General features: G+C 51.7%; 1 long non-coding RNA gene across 1 annotated transcript; it reads right to left on the bottom strand.

The window, feature by feature from the left end:
* Positions 1–9,107: 9,107 nt before the first annotated feature.
* LOC137441644 (uncharacterized) lies at positions 9,108–11,081 on the bottom strand. Its single transcript, XR_010987466.1, has 3 exons — positions 10,903–11,081; positions 10,622–10,778; positions 9,108–9,258 (listed from the first exon to the last, which is right to left on the bottom strand). It is a non-coding gene; the product is annotated as an uncharacterized lncRNA (long non-coding RNA).
* Positions 11,082–27,055: the final 15,974 nt, after the last annotated feature.

The raw sequence follows: 27,055 nt of genomic DNA, 5'->3' as shown, positions 1-27,055 counted from the left end.
CTGCTGATGGTCACTGTAGGTGGTGCTTGAACTGGGCAGGCATGTGGAGAAGAATCAGGAATCAGTCTGTCTTTGAAAGGGAAAGGAAAAAGTCAGGAACAGTCTGTTGCTGTATGGACATAGGGAACAGTCCGTTGCTGTAGGGACATCAGGAACGGGTACAGGTGAGATGATGCTCTTTGGGTTGGTGTGCAGTGGGTACGTTGGGTCCTGGATGCTGGGCTGGTGTTAAACTAGGATGGAGAAACTTAGAACAACTTATAACTATTCACATAATTACATTGATGAGTGTTGCCTCCTCTGAGTTCATCCTCTCTCAGCCAGAGTCACGTTCTGCTGTGGGATACACTGAATGTCCCCAGTTTCTAACATAACCCAGTACGTGTGACCAGGCCCCTCAGCCGAGACCACCCCTCGGGTTGGTTTGCCCCCACCAGCAGCAGGGAAAACCCACACTGACTTCCCCAGCAGGTTCTTCTCAGCAATCACAGGAACTCCATCTCCATCCACTGTTTGCAGCAGGTCGGACTGGGCAGGACCAGCTTGGTTCACAGATCCTCTGCTGTTCACTAACCAAGTGGCTTGAGCTAGGTGCTTTTCCCAGTTCCTGAAGGTTCCACCCCCCATGGCTTTTAGGGTGGTCTTTAGCAAGCCATTGTAGCGCTCGACCTTCCCTGCAGCTGGTGCATGGTATGGGATGTGGTAAATCCACTCAATCCCATGTTCCTTTGCCCAGTCCCTTATGAGATGGTTCCTGAAGTGGGTTCCATTGTCTGATTCAATCCTCCCGGGGGTGCCGTGTCTCCACAGGATATGTCTCTCTAGGCCCAGGATGGTGTTGCGAGCAGTGGCATGAGGAACTGGATAGGTCTCCAGCCACCCTGTACTTGCCTCCACCATGGTCAGTACGTACTGCTTGCCACTGTGAGACCGAGGAAGGGTGATGTAGTCGATCTGCCAGGCCTCTCCATATTTATATTTCGACCATCTCCCCCCATACCACAGAGGCTTCATGCGCTTGGCCTGCTTGATGGCAGCACAGATGTCACACTCATGGATGACCTGTGAGATGGCCTCCATAGAGATGTCCACAGCTCTGTCCCGAGCCCACCGGTATGTGGCATCTCTCCCTTGGTGGCCAGAAGTGTCATGGGCCCAGCGAGCTAAGAACAGCTCACCCTTGTGTTCCCAGTCCAAGTCTATTTGGGAGATCTTAGCAGCCAGGTCTGCTTGGTGGTTGTGCTTGTGCTCCTCTGTGGCTCTGCTCTTGGGGATGTGTGCATCGATGTGCCGTACCGTGGTTGGCAGCCTGTCCAGGCGGGCGGCGATGTCTTGCCACAGGTCAGCGGCCCAAACAGGCTTCCCTTTTCTCTGCCACCCGTTCCTCCTCCATTCCTTCAGCCACCCCCACAAAGCGTTGGCTACCATCCAGGAGTCAGTGTAGAGGTACAGCACTGGCCAGTTCTCTCGTTCTGCTATATCCAGGGCCAGCTGGACAGCTTTTACCTCTGCATACTGACTGGATTCACCTTCTCCATCCCTTGCTTCTGCCACTTGCCTTGTTGGGCTCCAGACAGCTGCCTTCCATCTCCGCTTGCTTCCTACAAGCCGGCAGGACCCATCTGTAAATAGAGCATAGCCCTTCTCGTTGTCAGGGAGATCGTTATATGGGGGAGCCTCCTCAGCACGGGTCACTGTCTGCTCTGGTGGCATTCCAAAGTCAGCACCCTCTGGCCAGTTGGTGATCACTTCCACTATGCCAGGGTGTTCGAAGTTCCCCATCCGAGCTCGCTGAGTTATCAGGGCCATCCACTTACTCCAGGTAGCATCTGTGGCGTGATGTGGGCTTGAGCCTCTCCCTTTGAACATCCAGGTCAGGACTGGAAGTCTCGGAGCTAGAAATAGAGGTGACTCAGTCCCAATTACCTCAGAGGCAGCCCGGACGCCCTCATAGGCAGCTAGGATTTCCTTCTCTGTCGCGGTGTAGTTGGCCTCAGAGCCTTTGTACCCCTTACTCCAGAAACCTAGGGGCCTGCCCCTGGTTTCACCAGGAGCCTTCTGCCACAAGCTCCATGTAGGACCATTCTCACCAGCCGCAGTGTACAGCACATTCTTGATATCTGGCCCAGTTCGAACAGGTCCCAGAGCCATAGCATGGACCACCTCTCGTTTGATCTGGTCAAACGCCACCTGCTGCTCAGGTCCCCACACAAAATCATTTTTCTTCCTTGTTACATGGAAGAGAGGCTTCACAATTTGACTGTACCCGGGAATGTGCATTTTCCAGAAGCCCACAAGCCCCAAAAATGACTGTGTCTCTTTCTTGTTCGTGGGCTGCACCATAGTGGCTACCCTCTTCACCACCTCCTGAGGGATGTGGCGACGGCCATCCTGCCATTGAACACCCAGGAACTGGATCTCCCTGGCAGGCCCTTTCACCTTGCTTCTCTTGATGGCAAAGCCAGCCTCCAGCAGGATGTCAATTATCCTCTTACCCTTCTGGTAAACTTCCTCTGCTGTCTCACCCCATACAATGATGTCATCGATGAACTGCAGATGCTCAGGAGCTCCACCTTTCTCCAAGGCAGTCTGGATCACCTCATGGCAGATGGTTGAGCTATGGACCCAGCCCTGAGGTAACCGATTCCATTGATACTGTGCTCCCCTCCAGGTGAAAGCAAACTGTGGCCGGCATTCTTCTGCAATGGGAATGGAGAAAAAGGCATTAGCAATGTCAATTGTGGCATACCACTTGGCCGCCTTCGATTCCAGCTCGTACTGGAGCTCCAGCATGTCCGGCACGGCAGCGCTGATCGGAGGAGTCACTTCATTCAGGCCACGGTAGTCCACAGTCAGTCTCCATTCCCCATTTGCCTTCCGCACTGGCCATATCGGGCTGTTGAAGGGGGAGTGAGCCTTGCTGATCACGCTATGGCTCTCCAGTCGTCGAATCAGTTGGTGTATGGGGTGCAGAGAGTGTCTGTTGGTCCTGTATTGCCTGCGATGTACTATGCGAGAGGCAATAGGTAACTTCAAATCCTGCACCTTATGGCTGCCCACTATGGAGGGGTCATCTGAAAGCTCGGGCATGGTGGACAGCTGTTCTTTGCCTGCAGTCTCCACAGCTGCCACCCCAAACGCCCACTTGTGCCCCCTAGGGTCCTTGAAGCATCCCTCCCGCAGAAAGTCAATGCCAAGAATGCAAGGTGCATCTGGACCAGTCACTATGTCGTGCTTTCCCCATTCATTCCCGGTCAGGCTTATCTCAGCTTGCAGTACAGTCAAGTCTTGTGAGCCTCCTGTGACTCCTTGAATGCTTATGGACTCAGCCCCTTTGTACCCCGATGGTATCAGGGTGCATTGGGCCCCTGTGTCCACCAGAGCTCGGTACTTCAGGGCTTCTGAAGTGCCAGGCCATTTCACGTACACATCCCAGTATACTCTGTTATCCCTGGCCTCCACCTGGCTGGAGGTAGGGCACCTCTAATGCTGGCGGCAATGTCCACACTTGTCACATGGTCCTGTGTTACTAGGGGAAGGGTCTCTTGAGCGAGAGCGACCACTCCAGGAAACTGGGGCAGCTCTTCTCCTAGATGAGTTATCCCCGTGGTGCCCACCTTGCAGTTCCCGCACCCTGTTCCAGAGGGCAGAGGTGGGTTGGCCATGCCAGGTGTCCATGTCCTCTCCATGGTCACAGAGGAACCTCCACAGAGACCCCCTTGACATTCCCCGATTGGCTTGGGGTGATCTCCTAGGGGAAGGTCGCCTGTTCCTGATTGCTGAAACCTGGACCCATTCTGAAGGAGAAGGGGAAAAGGAGGCATCGCTCCCCTTTTTCAGTTCAGACATGGAGGTCTTGATCTCTTTGACAATGTCTTTAGCCATAGTTTCTATGGCTGAGATCAGGAGTTTCTGATTTACGCTGTCCTCATGTTCCCTTAAATCATTGGCAAACTCACAGACAGTTTTAGGACTTCCATCCTGTCCAGTCAAGAGTATCCCTCCTAATGTGTGAGCATATTTCTGAGGAGCACTCTGGGTGAGTTTCTTTACGAAGGGCCGTCTCATGGGCACCTCATCTGGGTCCGAAGGGAGCTGGCCATCTCCATAAATTATTTCCATCACGGCCATCTGCCTCAGATACCGAATGCCCTGTTCCATAGTTGTCCATCTAACTGGGGCCCAGGGCAGGTCATCTCTTGAGCGGTACCGGCTCTTGATGGCGTTCAGAATCCGGGCCCAGAGAGTGTGTATTCCATCAAGTTTGGCTAACTCTTTGTCCAGACCAGCATCACGAGTCAGGGAGCCTAAAAGCTTTGTCTCCCTCTTATCCAGGTCCACTGTGTCCACCCCCTTGTCCCAGCATCTCAGGGCCCAGCTTAGTATTGGCTCACCCTCTTTCCTGGCGTAGTCCAGACGAGTTTGCCTTAGTTCCTTTCTGGGCAGCGATGTAACAGTTATTTCCTGGTCTGAATCATCTTCATCCACCGCTGGATTCTGTGAGGTGCTGGGGCCTGCTGAGATTCCTTCCTCACCATCCGTGCTTGGCGATGATTTTTGATTTCTTTTCCTGTGTGTGGTGACCGGTGCTAGAGAGACTGCATTGGCAGGAGCATCAGGGGTCAACTGTGGGACTGCTGGTGGTGGGGCAAACCCTTGTGCCTGGGGCTCAGGCTGAGAGTTGGCACAGTCATTACAACCCGACCCCTCCCTCTTTGTGTCTACAGAGTGCTTACAATGCCCACAGCAGACACGCCCCCAGTCATTAAAGAGCACAAAGGAGTGTGTTATCACCCTCCAAACAGCTCTTAATGGGTTAGCTAGTCCTCCACCCAACACGGTCCCAGCAAATGCCACTATAAGGATTACATTTACGCATATGGAGCATATTGCAACGTAGAGCAATTTTCCATCACAGGCACTTTTATCTACACCATTGGTTTCATAACTTGCTTCAGGAAAGTTTCCTATGTTAGAAAAGTTACCACTGACAGTGAAATTCAATGGATTCAAGAGATACATGCCTAACTTAATTGGTAAAGTTTTTATCCACTTGATCAGCATCTCTATCATTAACCACACCACGTGGTAAGTTATTAATTTGTAGATGTGGGTCCAAAAGATCCAGCCAAAAGCCCATGAAAAGGCTTGGACCATCAGGTTCTTTAAAATTGCCATTTCTACTTCAAGCTCCTTTTTCAGAAAAAAAGTATTGCTTTCCCAATACAAGATCAATTTCCAAGCCCCACGTTGGAGGCGCCAAAAATTGTAGTGGTTTGAGCCTTAACTGAGAGTTAAAAGCTCAAATGGGGAAAAGGCTGAGAATCTCTTCCCCACTTCCCCCCCACCTCCTCCCTCCAAACAGGGAGAGGAGGGAAAAAAAAAAGGTAAGGAGCAAACCCACTAAGCAACAATCTGGAGTCAGCTTGGAAGTAGAGAGGCAAGTAATTTTTTTTTCCTTATATATATATATATAGCAATAACAGGGAAAAAAGGGTTCACAAGGGCAAGGAACAAAAATGGATGGGAGGGGGATAGAAAAAGAATAATACAAAACCAGTCTGTCTCTGAGGAGGCGCAGAGGCAGCAGGGAGAAGGATCAGGTCCGGCCACGTGGCTGAGGATCAGGAGAGCAGCTGCAGTAGCTCTCATCCAGCAGAGGCAGGAGCCAAAAAGGAGATCCAACAGCTATGAGGTCCTGCTTTTTTATACCCTTGCTGGGCAGGGAGGGGGAAGTGGAACAGACTCAGCTTTCCTAGGGGGGAGACGCCCTTCAGGGAGTGTAAAGTACCCGCAAGCCCTCCACCCTGCTTTCTTCTTTTGTTTTCAGAAAAAGGTGTTAACCCACCACAACCACAAACAGAGACAGACAAAGCTTCCTTTTCTCCAATAGTTCCAGGAAGATTTCTGGCACTCCTAGGCAAACACCGACAGAGTGACGGCTGTGAGGTGACATCAGCCTGGCACTGGAGCTGGGCATTCTGAGCAGATGAGGAACCCTGGGCAACACCTGCAGAGAAATCTTGGTTCCTCTGCAGAGAAGCACTGGCCTTAGAGACAAAGCTGTCTTTGATCTGGGCACCAGCTGCAGCCCAGAGTTCCAGGTATCTCTGGGTACAGTTGAGGCAGCAGCCGCCACCCCCACAGAGCCCCGCCAGCCGAACCCGGACACCCCCCGCCGGCCGCCACCTCCCCAAAGCCCCGCGCTGCCCCGCTGGCAGCCACCCCCAAAGCCCCGCGCAGCTCCAGCGGCTGCTATAGAGAAACCCCACAAAGCAGCAGAGACTAGCACTGACCTGGGACACAGAGGAGGAGCTCCGACCTCTACCAGCCACAACCCTGCACTGAGCCGTTTTAAAGCATCCGGCGCCATGTTGTTGAGGGCGGCGCTGCCACGCTGGGGGGGGGCGGTGCCTGCGTTGTCACCTCATGCTCAGCTTTCCATGAGTTTTATTCCCCGCCAAGGCAACATGTTGAGTTCTGAGCACCTGAGGAGCCCTGGGGAACACCTCTACAGAAATGTTCCTCCAAGAGCTGTCAGAAAAACGTTCGTTCCCCCAGCAGGCAGCTCTGGCTTCAGAGCAAAAGCCTTCTGTGATCATTCTGTTTAGCTCAGCACCAGCTGCAGCCGTCAGTATTACCAAACTACACAGTAATGGCCTCCTCCCGGTGCCCTCCTGGTCCCAACAGTTTCCTCCCACCAAAGGACTGGGAGAGAACTGGAAGCAACTGGGAAGAAACTGGGAGGGACTGGGAGGGCACGAGGTGGAATCTGGGAGGGAAGGAGGAGGAAACTGTCAGAGACTGAAAGAAAACTGGGAGGAAAGTGGTAGAGACTAAGAGGTAGTGGAGGCTCAAGTGGGAGGCACTGGGGAGAACTGTGAGAGAGCTCCGAGGGAACTGGAAGGGACTGGGAACAACTGGGGAAAAAGTCCCAAAGAGGATCCTAAATGGGCCCAAATGGCCCCAAAGTAAACAGAGCCCAAACTGGGGCGATCTGGACCAATGGAGCCAGTGGAAGCACTTCCCACCTAAACTGTACTGACCAAAGGGAGCGCGGCTCTGCTTTCCCACTCCGGGAAATCTGCCACGCTGCAAGATGAGAAGGAGACTGGGAGGGATTGAGAGGAACTGGGAAAGGACTAGGAGAGACTGGGAGGGGACTGGGAGTGACAGGGATGGGACTGGGAGGAGACTGGGAGAGGATTGGGAGGAATGGGAATGGGGATGGGGACAGGACTGAGAAGGGACTGGGAGAGACTTGGAAGGGACTGGAAGGAGATTGGGAAGGACCGGGAGGGACTGTGAGGAATTCCAAAGGGAATGGGAGGGAATGGGAAGGAAACGGGAGGAACTGGGATGGAAATTGGAAGGACTAGGGGTGACTGAGAAGGACTGGGAAAGAACTGGGAGGGACTGAGATACCACTGGGACCCTCAGAAGTCTATGGCACCAGATGGGATCCATCCCAGGGCAGAGAGCTCTGGCAGATGAGCACCTAGCCACTGTCCAACATTTGCCACCAGTCCTGCCCTAAAGGCTCGGGCCTTTGATCTAATCCTCAACAGCCACCAGTGACACCAGAATGGGGAGAAATGCCATTTCCCCAATAGATGGAGTCACCTGCTCAGACAGCAAAAAGCAGTCTCGGGGACAGGAGGCTCTTGGCAACAGCCAGCCTGCTCTTCTGACCCGAGTGCCACAGAAGGGTATAAGAGTAGATCACCTTGAAGGCCACCGCACGGACCGCAGAGGACATTCAGGTGCTCGTGCCTAACAGAAAAGATGTGTGAAAAGCAGGTGTTGCATCACTAACCTAATGTCCCTCTGTGACCAGGGGACCTTCATCCCAATCCCATCATGGGGTGGAAAAGATTTCCTGCTGGTCGCTGTAAGGCAGGACTTTAACGCTTTCCCTAGCAAGTTTCTCTGAAAAGAAAATGGGGAATGAGACTTGAAGGAGTAAGGAGGAGATGAAGAAGATGGACTGTAGCACAGGCCATCTCACCAGCTACAGACATTTTCCCCTGCCCATGTGCTCTGTGGACTAAGAAGAGTTCCCTTCTTTTGGCGTGAAAGCACTGGCTTCAATGAAAGAGCTGGCTCCTCCTGAAGGGCAAGTATGAATGGAGCTCTCAAAGTACCACACTTCAGAGCCTCCTACTTGCTAGCACTAAGACAACTGTTCATGTAGAACGACTGGCCACTCACTTCAACAAACCCCACAGAACTGGCTCCTATCAACTCTCCAGAAGACACTGCTTGGCAACATACTATTGGTTGCTCTCTAAAAGGTTACATCATTGTTTTCACAACTCGGTGGAATTCTTCTATCCGGTCTAATTGCTCTCTTCCCCAGATCTCGCCTCCTCCTTATCTTGCTTGCCTCCCATCTCAGAGGCAGCTGGACTTCAGCATACCAAGCAATCAGCACTTTCTCACATCTCTTACTCCGCCACTATATTATCACAGAGAATTCTTCAAGGCCTGAATTGCACAGGCGTTCCTGGGACCCAAGGCCCCTCTTGCTCAAAACAATCCTCAACAACTGAGGGGACTGCAATCTTTGCAGCTTCAACTTTCCTTCTCTGCTACTTCTTTTTTCAGATGGATTTTTTTTCAAAGGGACTGCTGGACAGCAGAACAGGATGGATGGCTGGGCCCCAAGAGCAGTGGGGAACAGAGTTAAACCCAGCTGGTGGCTGGCCCGGCAGAAGTGGTGTTCCCCAGCACACAGAGGTGAGAGAGTGTCCCCAGAGAAGGGCCACAAAGCTGGTGAAGGGTCTGGATAACAAGTCTTATGAGGAGTGGCTGAAGGAACTGGGACTGTTTAATCTGCAGAAGAGGAAGCTGCGGGAATTAAGGTGTGGTCTGGCTTCAGCTCTCAACTAGTTCCACGTTGAACAAGAACAGCTTGTACTCACAGAAGGCACTGGCTGCTTGGGTTCAAGGTTCCTGTAGAGCTCAGGCTATCTCTCTTCTTTAGTGAGGTCATTCTCTCACCTAGGCAGAGAGAAGAAAATGCAGCTATAAAATTAGACCGCTGGAATCGTGAGACTCGTTCTGTGTGCGACTCCAGGAGAATCCAAACCTAACCTTGGAGCTGCCCTTAAGAGCTCCTCTTTGGAAAAGTCTCGCTGCCGGGCCCCACAAACCCCACACCCTCTGTCAGCAAACCGGATGTACGAGCTGAAGAGTGTCAACAGAAACTGTACGTGGACAGCTCAGGAAAATCCTGCCAGTCCCAGCACACCAGACCTGGAATGATCAAAGAAAGTCTGTTAACAACTGTCTGTGTGTCTGCTCACAGCTTGAGGAGTAACAGAGCAGGAACAATTCTCAAAAGGTTTTCACTGCATTCCTAGGGCACTTGAAGGATTGCCCTGGCTGTAGTTAATACCTAGAAATTCCTATCAAAATCTTTGCAGCACAGCAAGGAAACTAAAACAACCAACAAAGCACAGACTGCTTTATATTATCAAGCAGGAACTTGAAATCCTACTGGAATTGTGGGGTTTTTATGACAAATTGTGATGAATATACTGGTGATCTATGTTTAAAATTATAAGACTTAGAGTGCCCTGGGATTAAGGGTCAGGATCTTGTGAGGCCTGTTTTGAGAGCAAAGGGAAAGAAACATATCTTGCAGACTTGCAAGGATACTGTCTGGTTAGTTGGAGACATCACGGCTGAGGCGGAGCTTATCTTAAAGATAAACATTCAGACCTAGGAATTTGTTTTCTTCATATAAGAAGCCTGCAAAATTGTGCACGTGAGAAAATGGATACATTGACCCTTACCACCCGAATGTGGGGAGAAGGGATTTGATCGCCTACTCTAAGACTCATTATCACATGCCTGCCTTCTGTTTAGCATAAGTTTGCTTATGTAGATGATGTAACTATAGAAGATGAAGAAAACTATTGTAAGGCTGCTGTGGAGGTGGAGTTTTGTCCCCTCTCAAGCCCAGCGCGCTGCTTTGCTTGCCTTTTATTGCACTTTATTCCCTTTTTATGATCTTTTAGTGCCAATAAAACTGTTACCAAAAACTTTTACCTGGAGTCATCTATAACGCAAATTATTCCTGTTCTTTTTTCCTTCTTTTGGTGTCGTACCACCTAGTACACATTCACCACCTAACCGAACGTCACAGTTGTGATTCAAAGCCAAGCAAGACAAAGTGTATCGAGGGAAAGAAAAGAGAGAGAAAGCTAAAGAGTTCTCCTCCTCTTCACTTTTCCCCTTGAGAGATCCAACACTACAGGAAGGCAGGCCTGAATTTCATGAGCTCTGGGATTCAGATGAGCTCGGGAAATCATTTGGTTTGCACTTCACGGCTGTACACACACAGCTGTGTTCAGCTGTAGAACGACCTCCTTGCAACATGAAATACAGGCTTCCGAAACTGGAGCGTCTGTCCCACTGAGACTTCCACGACCCTGTGTCCAAACCCTACTGACATGTCAATTCAATTGTTCACAGCTTTTACCACAGGTCACTCTTAGCACCTGAGTTTCTGAGCCTAGATGAGACATCCTGCTGTCTGGCTCTGAGCTCAGGAGAACATGCCAAGCTGCTGGCTACCTGCAGACATCACATTGCTAGGACTGAATTGGCTCACCTTTATCTTTCCAACAGGCAGCGCCTCTCTGAATGCTGGATTCACATGAGTGTGCCTAAGGCAGATGACACAAGCAGGCTCTGTGGCCGGCACAGCCCTGAGGGCACTCGCCAGCTAGCAAACAAGCATCACACAGCAGGATGTGGGGGGAAGACAACTGGAAGGGGGAAAGTGAGAAAACTCAGGGGTAGGAATAATAGTAATACCAATAATAAGAGCAATAATAACAATAGCAGAAGTCCTAAGGAGGATAAGGAATGGAAATTAAGGCTATTGCTCACCATCAGCTGAGTGAGGTCAATCCAGTCCTGGAGAGTAGTCCACCGGCCAACCTGCCCTCCAGTCTTCTGGCTGAGCATGTGACATAGCCTTGCTAAATTAGAAAATCCTTGCTGAATATGCAATGCGCTCAGTGGGAATTAAAACGTCCCTGCATTATCAACGCTGTTTGCAGCACAAACCCAAACCCAAACCCACCCCGAGACACCCCCAGCTCCCACGGGAGCCTGCAGAGACCTCCCAAAGGGTCCGTCGGAGGTGCCCAGCTGCCTCTCCACGACCCTTGATCCTTTCAGATGGCCCCACCAGAACTTTACATATCCCCAGACCCTTTTAGGTGCCCCCAGACCTCCTCCGTCACCCCCAAAAGCCCTGCCGATGGCCCCAGACCACCTTTAGACGCCAGAAGGAACACACCTGGGAGTCCCGGGCCGGCAGCGACACCGGAAACCGCACTGCAAGCTCCCTGAATGCGCCAGGACCCCTTGCCCCGCCAAAGGACGGCGGTTCGCAGGCACCCTGGGGCACAGAACGGCATCATGCGCCGAATCAGGGCTCTCCGCGACCGGTCCGGCTCCAAAGCTGCTCTGCACGGCGCCCGCCCCCCCGGCCAGAAAAGCGGGGCGCAGCCCGCGAGGAGGGCGCGTGCGCGGGACCGGACCCGCTGCGGCGCAGGCGCCGTATCCATAGCGACGACCGGGACGCTGCACCTCTGGCGCGAGCAGAGCCGGGCTAGGGCGCAGGCGCCGTATCCATAGCGACCACCGGGACGCTGCCCCCCTGGCACGAGCAGAGCCGGGCTAGGGCGTAGGCGCTGGATCCATAGCGACGCTCGAGTCAAGCTCTCCGCTCTCCGCTCTTCCCCTAAGAATTTTCGAGCATTCAGCGCAGTTAGGCTGCAGAAGTTAGCTCCCCCGGGGCGGCACACGCCGCGGCACGGCAGCACTGGCCTTAGAGACAAAGCTGTCTTTGATCTGGGTACCAGCTGCAGCTCTCAGCAGTGCCTAGCTGTAGAGCAATGGCCTGCACCTTCATCCTGATCCAGGTGGAGAGAGAACTGCCAGGAACACAGCTTCTCTGCTACGGTTGCAGCATCCCCAGGGGCCGAGCGCAGCCTTGCTGTTAGTGAGGAACACAGCCCCTGTGAGAAGCTTCTGGGGTCAGGGGACAAACAAGGGGTTTTCCACACTGGAAACAAGGGAAGTCTCTTTGCCACCCCCTTTGCCACCACCCCTAACCCTAACCCCCTAACCCCAACCCCCTAACCCTACGTCTGCCGGCCCCTGCACCCTCACCCTGGTGCTGTCCACGACGCAAACCCTAAACCCCCTGACCACCACACTATCGTTAACCCCGACCCCAAACGCAATCCTCACCCGGACCCTAAGTTGCCCATCCGCCCCTTTGCCCATCCGCCCCTTCCCCTAATCTCCGCCTGAATAATCTCTCCTCCCTACCTCCGTACTCACAAATGCTATTACTAGGCATTTAGAAAGCTTTAGCTAGCACCCCTGTCCTTCTCCTCACTTACCTGCAAAGGCTTCTAGCATGTAAAAACAAATTGCACATACTACAACACACAGTTTAGAAATATGCCATGTTCTTCCCTTAGGCAGGGGACCTTCCTTCATTTGTTTTCAGAAGGATGTTGCTACTTCCATGCCCTGCTTTTGTTTCTTAGTTTATTAGTACTAGAAACCATATACGCATCCTACACCAAACCACAATGAAGTGCAACAAGGACTAATGCTGCAGATTCCGTGACTGGCCGTGCTCCCATTGACACCTTTCGCTTTGTCCGTCTCTGGCCACGCTCCTTGCGAAGACGTGGAACCGCAGATCGGGACTCCCGCTCGCTTCGTAGCTATTTTCTACGTCTCAGTCGTGCCCGCTCTCACTCGCACGCTCAAAGCATCAACAGAGTGTCAAACATAGGAGGAACCTCCCCTGCCTCCACACAAGCCATCCTACAATTCATTACGTCCCTAAGGGACACAGGGTTTAGGACCAACACAGTCAGTTTACAAGGTTCAGTGGCAACACTGTCAGTTCACAGGGTTCAACAGCAACACCATGAGTTTACAGGTTTCAGCAGCAACACAGACCGTTTACAGAGTTCAGCGGCAACACTTTCACTTTACAGAGTACAACGGCAACACAGTCAGTTTACAGAGTTCAGCGGCGACACTGTCAGTTTACAGAGTTCAGCGGCGACACTGTCAGTTTACAGAGTTCAGCGGTGACACTGTCAGTTTACAGAGTTCAGCGGCGACACTGTCAGTTTACAGAGTTCAGCGGCGACACTGTCAGTTTACAGAGTTCAGCGGCGACACTGTCAGTTTACAGAGTTCAACCGCCACACAGTCAGTTTACAGAGTTCAACCGCCACACAGTCCACTTACAGAGTTTGGCGGCAACACAGTCCGCTTACAGAGTTCAACAGCAACACTGTCCGCTCACAGAGTTCGGCAGCAACACTTTCAGCTTACAGAGTTCAGCGGCAACACAGTAGACTTACAGAGTTCGACGGCAGCACAGTCCGCTTACAGAGTTCAGCGGCAACGCTTTCAGTTTACAGAGTTCGGCGGCAACACAGTAGACTTACAGAGTTCGGCGGCAACGCTTTCAGTTTACAGAGTTCGGCGGCAACACAGTTTGTTACCGCTGAGCGTGGGAAGGAGCTTAGCCAGCTTCTGTTCAGATGGCTTTCCATTCTAATAAAAGACAGAAAACCAGACACGCCCAAGTCAGTGAATACTTAATAACCCTACAACGCACGCAAAGGAAAAAGCGTTCCTTGCATATTAGACAGACACGCTGCAAGCTTACGTATTCCGCAACCCCGTGGAGCTCGTTTCAAAGCCCCTTTTCGGGCAGATGAATACCACACTTCCACACCTCTTAAACAAGAGGGCCGTGGAGCTGGAGGAGAGGGGTCAGGGTTAGCTGGCCTACTAGGGGTCATAATCCCCTCCAAGAACATACAGGCATTTCAAACCTTCTAGGTTGATACAGAAGAACCCCAGAGAGCAGAAGAGGCTTGGACTTACCTGGAGGGGAACCCAAGGACATCCAAAAAGCCGAGCAGAGAGCCGACCTCAACGGAGCCGCCGAGGGGAACTGAGCCCGGCCGAGCCCAGTCTAAAGTAGCCGGGCTTGACGGAGCCGACATCCTTCTAGGGAAAGAAAATGCTCTCTCTTTACTGACCAGTCCTACGCATACAATTACTAGCCACACACCCATTCACAACTTTCGCTTCGTCCGTCTCTGGCCACGCTCCTCACGAAGACGTGGAACTGCAGATCGGGACTCCCGCTCGCTTCGTAGCTACTTTCTACGTCTCTGCCGTGCCTGCTCTCACCCACACGCTCAAACATCAACAGGGTGTCAAACATAGGAGGAACCTTCCCTGCCTCCACACAAGCCATCCTACAATTCATTACATCCCTAAGGGACACAGAGTTCGGCAGCCCCACAGTTTGTTAGCTTACAGCGTTCGGCAGCCCCACAGTGAGTTTACAGCGTTCGGCAGCAACAGAGTTTGTTACCGCTGTGCATGGGAAGGAGCTCAGACAGCTTCTGTTCGGAAGGCTTTCCAGTCTAATAAAAGAAAGAAAAACAGACACGCCCAAATCAGTAAATATTTAATAACCCTACAACACACGCAAAGGAAAAAGCACTCCTTGTGTATGACACGGACGCGCTGTAAGCTTACGTATTCCAGAACCCCGTGTAGCTCATTTCAAAGCCTCTTTTCAGACACATGAATACCACACTTCTACACCTCGTTAAACAAGAGAGCTAGAGAGTTGGAGGAGAGGGGTCAGGGTGACCTGGCCTCCTAGGGGTCTTAATCCCCTCCAAGACCATGCAGGCATTTCAAACATTCCAGGTTGATACAGAAGAACCCCAGAGAGCAGCAGAGGCATGGACTTACCTGGAGGGGAACCCAAGGACATCAAAAAAGCTGAGCAAAGAGCCAACCTTGGCAGAGCTTGGCACCACCAAGCCCCACCGAGCCCGGTCTAAAGTAGCCAGGCTTGACAGAGCCACCATCCTTCTAGGGAAAGAAAATTGTCTCTCTTTACTGACCGGTCCTACACATACAATTACTAGCCACACGCCCGTTGACAACTTTCGCTTCGTCCATCTCTGGCCACGCTCCTCGCGAAGACGTGGAACCACAGATCAGGACTCCCGCTCGCTTCGTAGCTATTTTCTACGTCTCAGTCGTGCCCGCTCTCACTCGCACGCTCAAAGCATCAACAGGGTGTCAACCATAGCAGGAACCTCCCCTGCCTCCACACAAGCCATCCTACAATTCATTACGTCCCTAAGGGACACAGGGTTTAGGACCAACACTGTCAGTTTACAAGGTTCAGCGGCAACACTGTCAGTTCACAGGGTTCAACAGCAACACCATGAGTTTACAGGTTTCAGCAGCAACACAGACCGTTTACAGAGTTCAGCGGCAACACTTTCACTTTACAGAGTTCAGCGGCAACACTTTCACTTTACAGAGTACAACGGCGACACTTTCACTTTACAGAGTACAACGGCGACACAGTCTGTTTACAGAGTTCAGCGGCGACACAGTCTGTTTACAGAGTTCAGCGGCGACACAGTCTGTTTACAGAGTTCAGCGGCGACACTGTCAGTTTACAGAGTTCAACTGCCACACAGTCCACTTACAGAGTTCGGCGGCAACAGAGTCCGCTTACAGAGTTCAACAGCAACGCTGTCCGCTTACAGAGTTCGGCAGCAACACTTTCAGCTTACAGAGTTCGGCAGCAACACTTTCAGCTTACAGAGTTCGGCAGCAACACTTTCAGCTTACAGAGTTCGGCGGCAGCACAGTCCGCTTACAGAGTTCAGCGGCAACGCTTTCAGTTTACAGAGTTCGGCGGCAACACGGTTTGTTACCGCTGAGCGTGGGAAGGAGCTTAGCCAGCTTCTGTTCAGAAGGCTTTCCATTCTAATAAAAGACAGAAAACCAGACACGCCCAAGTCAGAGAATACTTAAAAACCCTACAACGCACGCAAAGGAAAAAGCGTTCCTTGCATATTAGACAGACACGCTGCAAGCTTACGTATTCCGCAACCCCGTGGAGCTCGTTTCAAAGCCCCTTTTCGGGCAGATGAATACCACACTTCCACACCTCTTAAACAAGAGGGCCGTGGAGCTGGAGGAGAGGGGTCAGGGTTAGCTGGCCTACTAGGGGTCATAATCCCCTCCAAGAACATACAGGCATTTCAAACCTTCTAGGTTGATACAGAAGAACCCCAGAGAGCAGAAGAGGCTTGGACTTACCTGGAGGGGAACCCAAGGACATCCAAAAAGCCGAGCAGAGAGCCGACCTCAACGGAGCCGCCGAGGGGAACTGAGCCCGGCCGAGCCCAGTCTAAAGTAGCCGGGCTTGACGGAGCCGACATCCTTCTAGGGAAAGAAAATGCTCTCTCTTTACTGACCAGTCCTACGCATACAATTACTAGCCACACACCCATTCACAACTTTCGCTTCGTCCGTCTCTGGCCACGCTCCTCACGAAGACGTGGAACTGCAGATCGGGACTCCCGCTCGCTTCGTAGCTACTTTCTACGTCTCTGCCGTGCCTGCTCTCACCCACACGCTCAAACATCAACAGGGTGTCAAACATAGGAGGAACCTTCCCTGCCTCCACACAAGCCATCCTACAATTCATTACATCCCTAAGGGACACAGAGTTCGGCAGCCCCACAGTTTGTTAGCTTACAGCGTTCGGCAGCCCCACAGTGAGTTTACAGCGTTCGGCAGCAACAGAGTTTGTTACCGCTGTGCATGGGAAGGAGCTCAGACAGCTTCTGTTCGGAAGGCTTTCCAGTCTAATAAAAGAAAGAAAAACAGACACGCCCAAATCAGTAAATATTTAATAACCCTACAACACACGCAAAGGAAAAAGCACTCCTTGTGTATGACACGGACGCGCTGTAAGCTTACGTATTCCAGAACCCCGTGTAGCTCATTTCAAAGCCTCTTTTCAGACACATGAATACCACACTTCTACACCTCGTTAAACAAGAGAGCTAGAGAGTTGGAGGAGAGGGGTCAGGGTGACCTGGCCTCCTAGGGGTCTTAATCCCCTCCAAGACCATGCAGGCATTTCAAACATTCCAGGTTGATACAGAAGAACCCCAGAGAGCAGCAGAGGCATGGACTTACCTGGAGGGGAACCCAAGGACATCAAAAAAGCTGAGCAAAGAGCCAACCTTGGCAGAGCTTGGCACCACCAAGCCCCACCGAGCCCGGTCTAAAGTAGCCAGGCTTGACAGAGCCACCATCCTTCTAGGGAAAGAAAATTGTCTCTCTTTACTGACCGGTCCTACACATACAATTACTAGCCACACGCCCGTTGACAACTTTCGCTTCGTCCATCTCTGGCCACGCTCCTCGCGAAGACGTGGAACCACAGATCAGGACTCCCGCTCGCTTCGTAGCTATTTTCTACGTCTCAGTCGTGCCCGCTCTCACTCGCACGCTCAAAGCATCAACAGGGTGTCAACCATAGCAGGAACCTCCCCTGCCTCCACACAAGCCATCCTACAATTCATTACGTCCCTAAGGGACACAGGGTTTAGGACCAACACTGTCAGTTTACAAGGTTCAGCGGCAACACTGTCAGTTCACAGGGTTCAACAGCAACACCATGAGTTTACAGGTTTCAGCAGCAACACAGACCGTTTACAGAGTTCAGCGGCAACACTTTCACTTTACAGAGTTCAGCGGCAACACTTTCACTTTACAGAGTACAACGGCGACACTTTCACTTTACAGAGTACAACGGCGACACAGTCTGTTTACAGAGTTCAGCGGCGACACAGTCTGTTTACAGAGTTCAGCGGCGACACAGTCTGTTTACAGAGTTCAGCGGCGACACTGTCAGTTTACAGAGTTCAACTGCCACACAGTCCACTTACAGAGTTCGGCGGCAACAGAGTCCGCTTACAGAGTTCAACAGCAACGCTGTCCGCTTACAGAGTTCGGCAGCAACACTTTCAGCTTACAGAGTTCGGCAGCAACACTTTCAGCTTACAGAGTTCGGCAGCAACACTTTCAGCTTACAGAGTTCGGCGGCAGCACAGTCCGCTTACAGAGTTCAGCGGCAACGCTTTCAGTTTACAGAGTTCGGCGGCAACACGGTTTGTTACCGCTGAGCGTGGGAAGGAGCTTAGCCAGCTTCTGTTCAGAAGGCTTTCCATTCTAATAAAAGACAGAAAACCAGACACGCCCAAGTCAGAGAATACTTAAAAACCCTACAACGCACGCAAAGGAAAAAGCGTTCCTTGCATATTAGACAGACACGCTGCAAGCTTACGTATTCCGCAACCCCGTGGAGCTCGTTTCAAAGCCCCTTTTCGGGCAGATGAATACCACACTTCCACACCTCTTAAACAAGAGGGCCGTGGAGCTGGAGGAGAGGGGTCAGGGTTAGCTGGCCTACTAGGGGTCATAATCCCCTCCAAGAACATACAGGCATTTCAAACCTTCTAGGTTGATACAGAAGAACCCCAGAGAGCAGAAGAGGCTTGGACTTACCTGGAGGGGAACCCAAGGACATCCAAAAAGCCGAGCAGAGAGCCAACCTCAACGGAGCCGCCGAGGGGAACTGAGCCCGGCCGAGCCCAGTCTAAAGTAGCCGGGCTTGACGGAGCCGACATCCTTCTAGGGAAAGAAAATGCTCTCTCTTTACTGACCAGTCCTACGCATACAATTACTAGCCACACACCCATTCACAACTTTCGCTTCGTCCGTCTCTGGCCACGCTCCTCACGAAGACGTGGAACTGCAGATCGGGACTCCCGCTCGCTTCGTAGCTACTTTCTACGTCTCTGCCGTGCCTGCTCTCACCCACACGCTCAAACATCAACAGGGTGTCAAACATAGGAGGAACCTTCCCTGCCTCCACACAAGCCATCCTACAATTCATTACATCCCTAAGGGACACAGAGTTCGGCAGCCCCACAGTTTGTTAGCTTACAGCGTTCGGCAGCCCCACAGTGAGTTTACAGCGTTCGGCAGCAACAGAGTTTGTTACCGCTGTGCATGGGAAGGAGCTCAGACAGCTTCTGTTCGGAAGGCTTTCCAGTCTAATAAAAGAAAGAAAAACAGACACGCCCAAATCAGTAAATATTTAATAACCCTACAACACACGCAAAGGAAAAAGCACTCCTTGTGTATGACACGGACGCGCTGTAAGCTTACGTATTCCAGAACCCCGTGTAGCTCATTTCAAAGCCTCTTTTCAGACACATGAATACCACACTTCTACACCTCGTTAAACAAGAGAGCTAGAGAGTTGGAGGAGAGGGGTCAGGGTGACCTGGCCTCCTAGGGGTCTTAATCCCCTCCAAGACCATGCAGGCATTTCAAACATTCCAGGTTGATACAGAAGAACCCCAGAGAGCAGCAGAGGCATGGACTTACCTGGAGGGGAACCCAAGGACATCAAAAAAGCTGAGCAAAGAGCCAACCTTGGCAGAGCTTGGCACCACCAAGCCCCACCGAGCCCGGTCTAAAGTAGCCAGGCTTGACAGAGCCACCATCCTTCTAGGGAAAGAAAATTGTCTCTCTTTACTGACCGGTCCTACACATACAATTACTAGCCACACGCCCGTTGACAACTTTCGCTTCGTCCATCTCTGGCCACGCTCCTCGCGAAGACGTGGAACCACAGATCAGGACTCCCGCTCGCTTCGTAGCTATTTTCTACGTCTCAGTCGTGCCCGCTCTCACTCGCACGCTCAAAGCATCAACAGGGTGTCAACCATAGCAGGAACCTCCCCTGCCTCCACACAAGCCATCCTACAATTCATTACGTCCCTAAGGGACACAGGGTTTAGGACCAACACTGTCAGTTTACAAGGTTCAGCGGCAACACTGTCAGTTCACAGGGTTCAACAGCAACACCATGAGTTTACAGGTTTCAGCAGCAACACAGACCGTTTACAGAGTTCAGCGGCAACACTTTCACTTTACAGAGTTCAGCGGCAACACTTTCACTTTACAGAGTACAACGGCGACACTTTCACTTTACAGAGTACAACGGCGACACAGTCTGTTTACAGAGTTCAGCGGCGACACAGTCTGTTTACAGAGTTCAGCGGCGACACAGTCTGTTTACAGAGTTCAGCGGCGACACTGTCAGTTTACAGAGTTCAACTGCCACACAGTCCACTTACAGAGTTCGGCGGCAACAGAGTCCGCTTACAGAGTTCAACAGCAACGCTGTCCGCTTACAGAGTTCGGCAGCAACACTTTCAGCTTACAGAGTTCGGCAGCAACACTTTCAGCTTACAGAGTTCGGCAGCAACACTTTCAGCTTACAGAGTTCGGCGGCAGCACAGTCCGCTTACAGAGTTCAGCGGCAACGCTTTCAGTTTACAGAGTTCGGCGGCAACACGGTTTGTTACCGCTGAGCGTGGGAAGGAGCTTAGCCAGCTTCTGTTCAGAAGGCTTTCCATTCTAATAAAAGACAGAAAACCAGACACGCCCAAGTCAGAGAATACTTAAAAACCCTACAACGCACGCAAAGGAAAAAGCGTTCCTTGCATATTAGACAGACACGCTGCAAGCTTACGTATTCCGCAACCCCGTGGAGCTCGTTTCAAAGCCCCTTTTCGGGCAGATGAATACCACACTTCCACACCTCTTAAACAAGAGGGCCTTGGAGTTGGAGGAGAGGGGTCAGGGTTAGCTGGCCTACTAGGGGTCATAATCCCCTCCAAGAACATACAGGCATTTCAAACCTTCTAGGTTGATACAGAAGAACCCCAGAGAGCAGAAGAGGCTTGGACTTACCTGGAGGGGAACCCAAGGACATCCAAAAAGCCGAGCAGAGAGCCGACCTCAACGGAGCCGCCGAGGGGAACTGAGCCCGGCCGAGCCCAGTCTAAAGTAGCCGGGCTTGACGGAGCCGACATCCTTCTAGGGAAAGAAAATGCTCTCTCTTTACTGACCAGTCCTACGCATACAATTACTAGCCACACACCCATTCACAACTTTCGCTTCGTCCGTCTCTGGCCACGCTCCTCACGAAGACGTGGAACTGCAGATCGGGACTCCCGCTCGCTTCGTAGCTACTTTCTACGTCTCTGCCGTGCCTGCTCTCACCCACACGCTCAAACATCAACAGGGTGTCAAACATAGGAGGAACCTTCCCTGCCTCCACACAAGCCATCCTACAATTCATTACATCCCTAAGGGACACAGAGTTCGGCAGCCCCACAGTTTGTTAGCTTACAGCGTTCGGCAGCCCCACAGTGAGTTTACAGCGTTCGGCAGCAACAGAGTTTGTTACCGCTGTGCATGGGAAGGAGCTCAGACAGCTTCTGTTCGGAAGGCTTTCCAGTCTAATAAAAGAAAGAAAAACAGACACGCCCAAATCAGTAAATATTTAATAACCCTACAACACACGCAAAGGAAAAAGCACTCCTTGTGTATGACACGGACGCGCTGTAAGCTTACGTATTCCAGAACCCCGTGTAGCTCATTTCAAAGCCTCTTTTCAGACACATGAATACCACACTTCTACACCTCGTTAAACAAGAGAGCTAGAGAGTTGGAGGAGAGGGGTCAGGGTGACCTGGCCTCCTAGGGGTCTTAATCCCCTCCAAGACCATGCAGGCATTTCAAACATTCCAGGTTGATACAGAAGAACCCCAGAGAGCAGCAGAGGCATGGACTTACCTGGAGGGGAACCCAAGGACATCAAAAAAGCTGAGCAAAGAGCCAACCTTGGCAGAGCTTGGCACCACCAAGCCCCACCGAGCCCGGTCTAAAGTAGCCAGGCTTGACAGAGCCACCATCCTTCTAGGGAAAGAAAATTGTCTCTCTTTACTGACCGGTCCTACACATACAATTACTAGCCACACGCCCGTTGACAACTTTCGCTTCGTCCATCTCTGGCCACGCTCCTCGCGAAGACGTGGAACCACAGATCAGGACTCCCGCTCGCTTCGTAGCTATTTTCTACGTCTCAGTCGTGCCCGCTCTCACTCGCACGCTCAAAGCATCAACAGGGTGTCAACCATAGCAGGAACCTCCCCTGCCTCCACACAAGCCATCCTACAATTCATTACGTCCCTAAGGGACACAGGGTTTAGGACCAACACTGTCAGTTTACAAGGTTCAGCGGCAACACTGTCAGTTCACAGGGTTCAACAGCAACACCATGAGTTTACAGGTTTCAGCAGCAACACAGACCGTTTACAGAGTTCAGCGGCAACACTTTCACTTTACAGAGTTCAGCGGCAACACTTTCACTTTACAGAGTACAACGGCGACACTTTCACTTTACAGAGTACAACGGCGACACAGTCAGTTTACAGAGTTCAGCGGCGACACAGTCTGTTTACAGAGTTCAGCGGCGACACTGTCAGTTTACAGAGTTCAACTGCCACACAGTCCACTTACAGAGTTCGGCGGCAACAGAGTCCGCTTACAGAGTTCAACAGCAACGCTGTCCGCTTACAGAGTTCGGCAGCAACACTTTCAGCTTACAGAGTTCGGCAGCAACACTTTCAGCTTACAGAGTTCGGCAGCAACACTTTCAGCTTACAGAGTTCGGCGGCAGCACAGTCCGCTTACAGAGTTCAGCGGCAACGCTTTCAGTTTACAGAGTTCGGCGGCAACACGGTTTGTTACCGCTGAGCGTGGGAAGGAGCTTAGCCAGCTTCTGTTCAGAAGGCTTTCCATTCTAATAAAAGACAGAAAACCAGACACGCCCAAGTCAGAGAATACTTAAAAACCCTACAACGCACGCAAAGGAAAAAGCGTTCCTTGCATATTAGACAGACACGCTGCAAGCTTACGTATTCCGCAACCCCGTGGAGCTCGTTTCAAAGCCCCTTTTCGGGCAGATGAATACCACACTTCCACACCTCTTAAACAAGAGGGCCGTGGAGCTGGAGGAGAGGGGTCAGGGTTAGCTGGCCTACTAGGGGTCATAATCCCCTCCAAGAACATACAGGCATTTCAAACCTTCTAGGTTGATACAGAAGAACCCCAGAGAGCAGAAGAGGCTTGGACTTACCTGGAGGGGAACCCAAGGACATCCAAAAAGCCGAGCAGAGAGCCAACCTCAACGGAGCCGCCGAGGGGAACTGAGCCCGGCCGAGCCCAGTCTAAAGTAGCCGGGCTTGACGGAGCCGACATCCTTCTAGGGAAAGAAAATGCTCTCTCTTTACTGACCAGTCCTACGCATACAATTACTAGCCACACACCCATTCACAACTTTCGCTTCGTCCGTCTCTGGCCACGCTCCTCACGAAGACGTGGAACTGCAGATCGGGACTCCCGCTCGCTTCGTAGCTACTTTCTACGTCTCTGCCGTGCCTGCTCTCACCCACACGCTCAAACATCAACAGGGTGTCAAACATAGGAGGAACCTTCCCTGCCTCCACACAAGCCATCCTACAATTCATTACATCCCTAAGGGACACAGAGTTCGGCAGCCCCACAGTTTGTTAGCTTACAGCGTTCGGCAGCCCCACAGTGAGTTTACAGCGTTCGGCAGCAACAGAGTTTGTTACCGCTGTGCATGGGAAGGAGCTCAGACAGCTTCTGTTCGGAAGGCTTTCCAGTCTAATAAAAGAAAGAAAAACAGACACGCCCAAATCAGTAAATATTTAATAACCCTACAACACACGCAAAGGAAAAAGCACTCCTTGTGTATGACACGGACGCGCTGTAAGCTTACGTATTCCAGAACCCCGTGTAGCTCATTTCAAAGCCTCTTTTCAGACACATGAATACCACACTTCTACACCTCGTTAAACAAGAGAGCTAGAGAGTTGGAGGAGAGGGGTCAGGGTGACCTGGCCTCCTAGGGGTCTTAATCCCCTCCAAGACCATGCAGGCATTTCAAACATTCCAGGTTGATACAGAAGAACCCCAGAGAGCAGCAGAGGCATGGACTTACCTGGAGGGGAACCCAAGGACATCAAAAAAGCTGAGCAAAGAGCCAACCTTGGCAGAGCTTGGCACCACCAAGCCCCACCGAGCCCGGTCTAAAGTAGCCAGGCTTGACAGAGCCACCATCCTTCTAGGGAAAGAAAATTGTCTCTCTTTACTGACCGGTCCTACACATACAATTACTAGCCACACGCCCGTTGACAACTTTCGCTTCGTCCATCTCTGGCCACGCTCCTCGCGAAGACGTGGAACCACAGATCAGGACTCCCGCTCGCTTCGTAGCTATTTTCTACGTCTCAGTCGTGCCCGCTCTCACTCGCACGCTCAAAGCATCAACAGGGTGTCAACCATAGCAGGAACCTCCCCTGCCTCCACACAAGCCATCCTACAATTCATTACGTCCCTAAGGGACACAGGGTTTAGGACCAACACTGTCAGTTTACAAGGTTCAGCGGCAACACTGTCAGTTCACAGGGTTCAACAGCAACACCATGAGTTTACAGGTTTCAGCAGCAACACAGACCGTTTACAGAGTTCAGCGGCAACACTTTCACTTTACAGAGTTCAGCGGCAACACTTTCACTTTACAGAGTACAACGGCGACACTTTCACTTTACAGAGTACAACGGCGACACAGTCAGTTTACAGAGTTCAGCGGCGACACAGTCTGTTTACAGAGTTCAGCGGCGACACTGTCAGTTTACAGAGTTCAACTGCCACACAGTCCACTTACAGAGTTCGGCGGCAACAGAGTCCGCTTACAGAGTTCAACAGCAACGCTGTCCGCTTACAGAGTTCGGCAGCAACACTTTCAGCTTACAGAGTTCGGCAGCAACACTTTCAGCTTACAGAGTTCGGCAGCAACACTTTCAGCTTACAGAGTTCGGCGGCAGCACAGTCCGCTTACAGAGTTCAGCGGCAACGCTTTCAGTTTACAGAGTTCGGCGGCAACACGGTTTGTTACCGCTGAGCGTGGGAAGGAGCTTAGCCAGCTTCTGTTCAGAAGGCTTTCCATTCTAATAAAAGACAGAAAACCAGACACGCCCAAGTCAGAGAATACTTAAAAACCCTACAACGCACGCAAAGGAAAAAGCGTTCCTTGCATATTAGACAGACACGCTGCAAGCTTACGTATTCCGCAACCCCGTGGAGCTCGTTTCAAAGCCCCTTTTCGGGCAGATGAATACCACACTTCCACACCTCTTAAACAAGAGGGCCGTGGAGCTGGAGGAGAGGGGTCAGGGTTAGCTGGCCTACTAGGGGTCATAATCCCCTCCAAGAACATACAGGCATTTCAAACCTTCTAGGTTGATACAGAAGAACCCCAGAGAGCAGAAGAGGCTTGGACTTACCTGGAGGGGAACCCAAGGACATCCAAAAAGCCGAGCAGAGAGCCAACCTCAACGGAGCCGCCGAGGGGAACTGAGCCCGGCCGAGCCCAGTCTAAAGTAGCCGGGCTTGACGGAGCCGACATCTGTCTAGGGAAAGAAAATGCTCTCTCTTTACTGACCAGTCCTACACATACAATTACTAGCCACACACCCATTCACAACTTTCGCTTCGTCCGTCTCTGGCCACGCTCCTCGCGAAGACGTGGAACTGCAGATCGGGACTCCCGCTCGCTTCGTAGCTACTTTCTACGTCTCTGCCGTGCCTGCTCTCACCCACACGCTCAAATATCAACAGGGTGTCAAACATAGGAGGAACCTCCCCTGCCTCCACACAAGCCATCCTACAATTCATTACATCCCTAAGGGACACAGAGTTCGGCAGCCCCACAGTTTGTTAGCTTACAGCGTTCGGCAGCCCCACAGTGAGTTTACAGCGTTCGGCAGCAACACAGTTTGTTACCGCTGTGCATGGGAAGGAGCTCAGACAGCTTCTGTTCGGAAGGCTTTCCAGTCTAATAAAAGAAAGAAAAACAGACACGCCCAAATCAGAAAATATTTAATAACCCTACAACACACGCAAAGGAAAAAGCACTCCTTGTGTATGACACGGACGCGCTGTAAGCTTACGTATTGCAGAACCCCGTGTAGCTCATTTCAAAGCCTCTTTTCAGACACATGAATACCACACTTCTACACCTCGTTAAACAAGAGAGCTAGAGAGTTGGAGGAGAGGGGTCAGGGTGACCTGGCCTCCTAGGGGTCTTAATCCCCTCCAAGACCATGCAGGCATTTCAAACATTCCAGGTTGATACAGAAGAACCCCAGAGAGCAGCAGAGGCATGGACTTACCTGGAGGGGAACCCAAGGACATCAAAAAAGCTGAGCAAAGAGCCAACCTTGGCAGAGCTTGGCACCACCAAGCCCCACCGAGCCCGGTCTAAAGTAGCCAGGCTTGACGGAGCCACCATCCTTCTAGGGAAAGAAAATTGTCTCTCTTTACTGACCGGTCCTACACATACAATTACTAGCCACACGCCCGTTGACAACTTTCGCTTCGTCCATCTCTGGCCACGCTCCTCGCGAAGACGTGGAACCACAGATCAGGACTCCCGCTCGCTTCGTAGCTATTTTCTACGTCTCAGTCGTGCCCGCTCTCACTCGCACACTCAAAGCATCAACAGGGTGTCAACCATAGCAGGAACCTCCCCTGCCTCCACACAAGCCATCCTACAATTCATTACGTCCCTAAGGGACACAGGGTTTAGGACCAACACAGTCAGTTTACAAGGTTCAGCGGCAACACTGTCAGTTCACAGGGTTCAACAGCAACACCATGAGTTTACAGGTTTCAGCAGCAACACAGACCGTTTACAGAGTTCAGCGGCAACACTTTCACTTTACAGAGTACAACGGCAACACTTTCACTTTACAGAGTACAACGGCAACACAGTCTGTTTACACAGTTCAGCGGCGACACAGTCTGTTTACAGAGTTCAGCGGCGACACTGTCAGTTTACAGAGTTCAGCGGCGACACTGTCAGTTTACAGAGTTCAACTGCCACACAGTCCGCTTACAGAGTTTGGCGGCAACACAGTCCGCTTACAGAGTTCAACAGCAACGCTGTCCGCTTACAGAGTTCGGCAGCAACACTTTCAGCTTACAGAGTTCGGCAGCAACACTTTCAGCTTACAGAGTTCGGCGGCAGCACAGTCCGCTTACAGAGTTCAGCGGCAACGCTTTCAGTTTACAGAGTTCGGCGGCAACACGGTTTGTTACCGCTGAGCGTGGGAAGGAGCTTAGCCAGCTTCTGTTC

Source organism: Melanerpes formicivorus, unplaced genomic scaffold (genome assembly GCF_026170545.1).
Source record: "Melanerpes formicivorus ecotype bairdi unplaced genomic scaffold, bMelFor1.0.p_v2 SCAF_6, whole genome shotgun sequence".
NCBI classification, from domain to species: domain Eukaryota; kingdom Metazoa; phylum Chordata; class Aves; order Piciformes; family Picidae; genus Melanerpes; species Melanerpes formicivorus.
The sequence above is the reverse complement of the archived record's forward strand: the minus strand, read 5'-3'. Positions and strand labels throughout refer to the sequence as shown.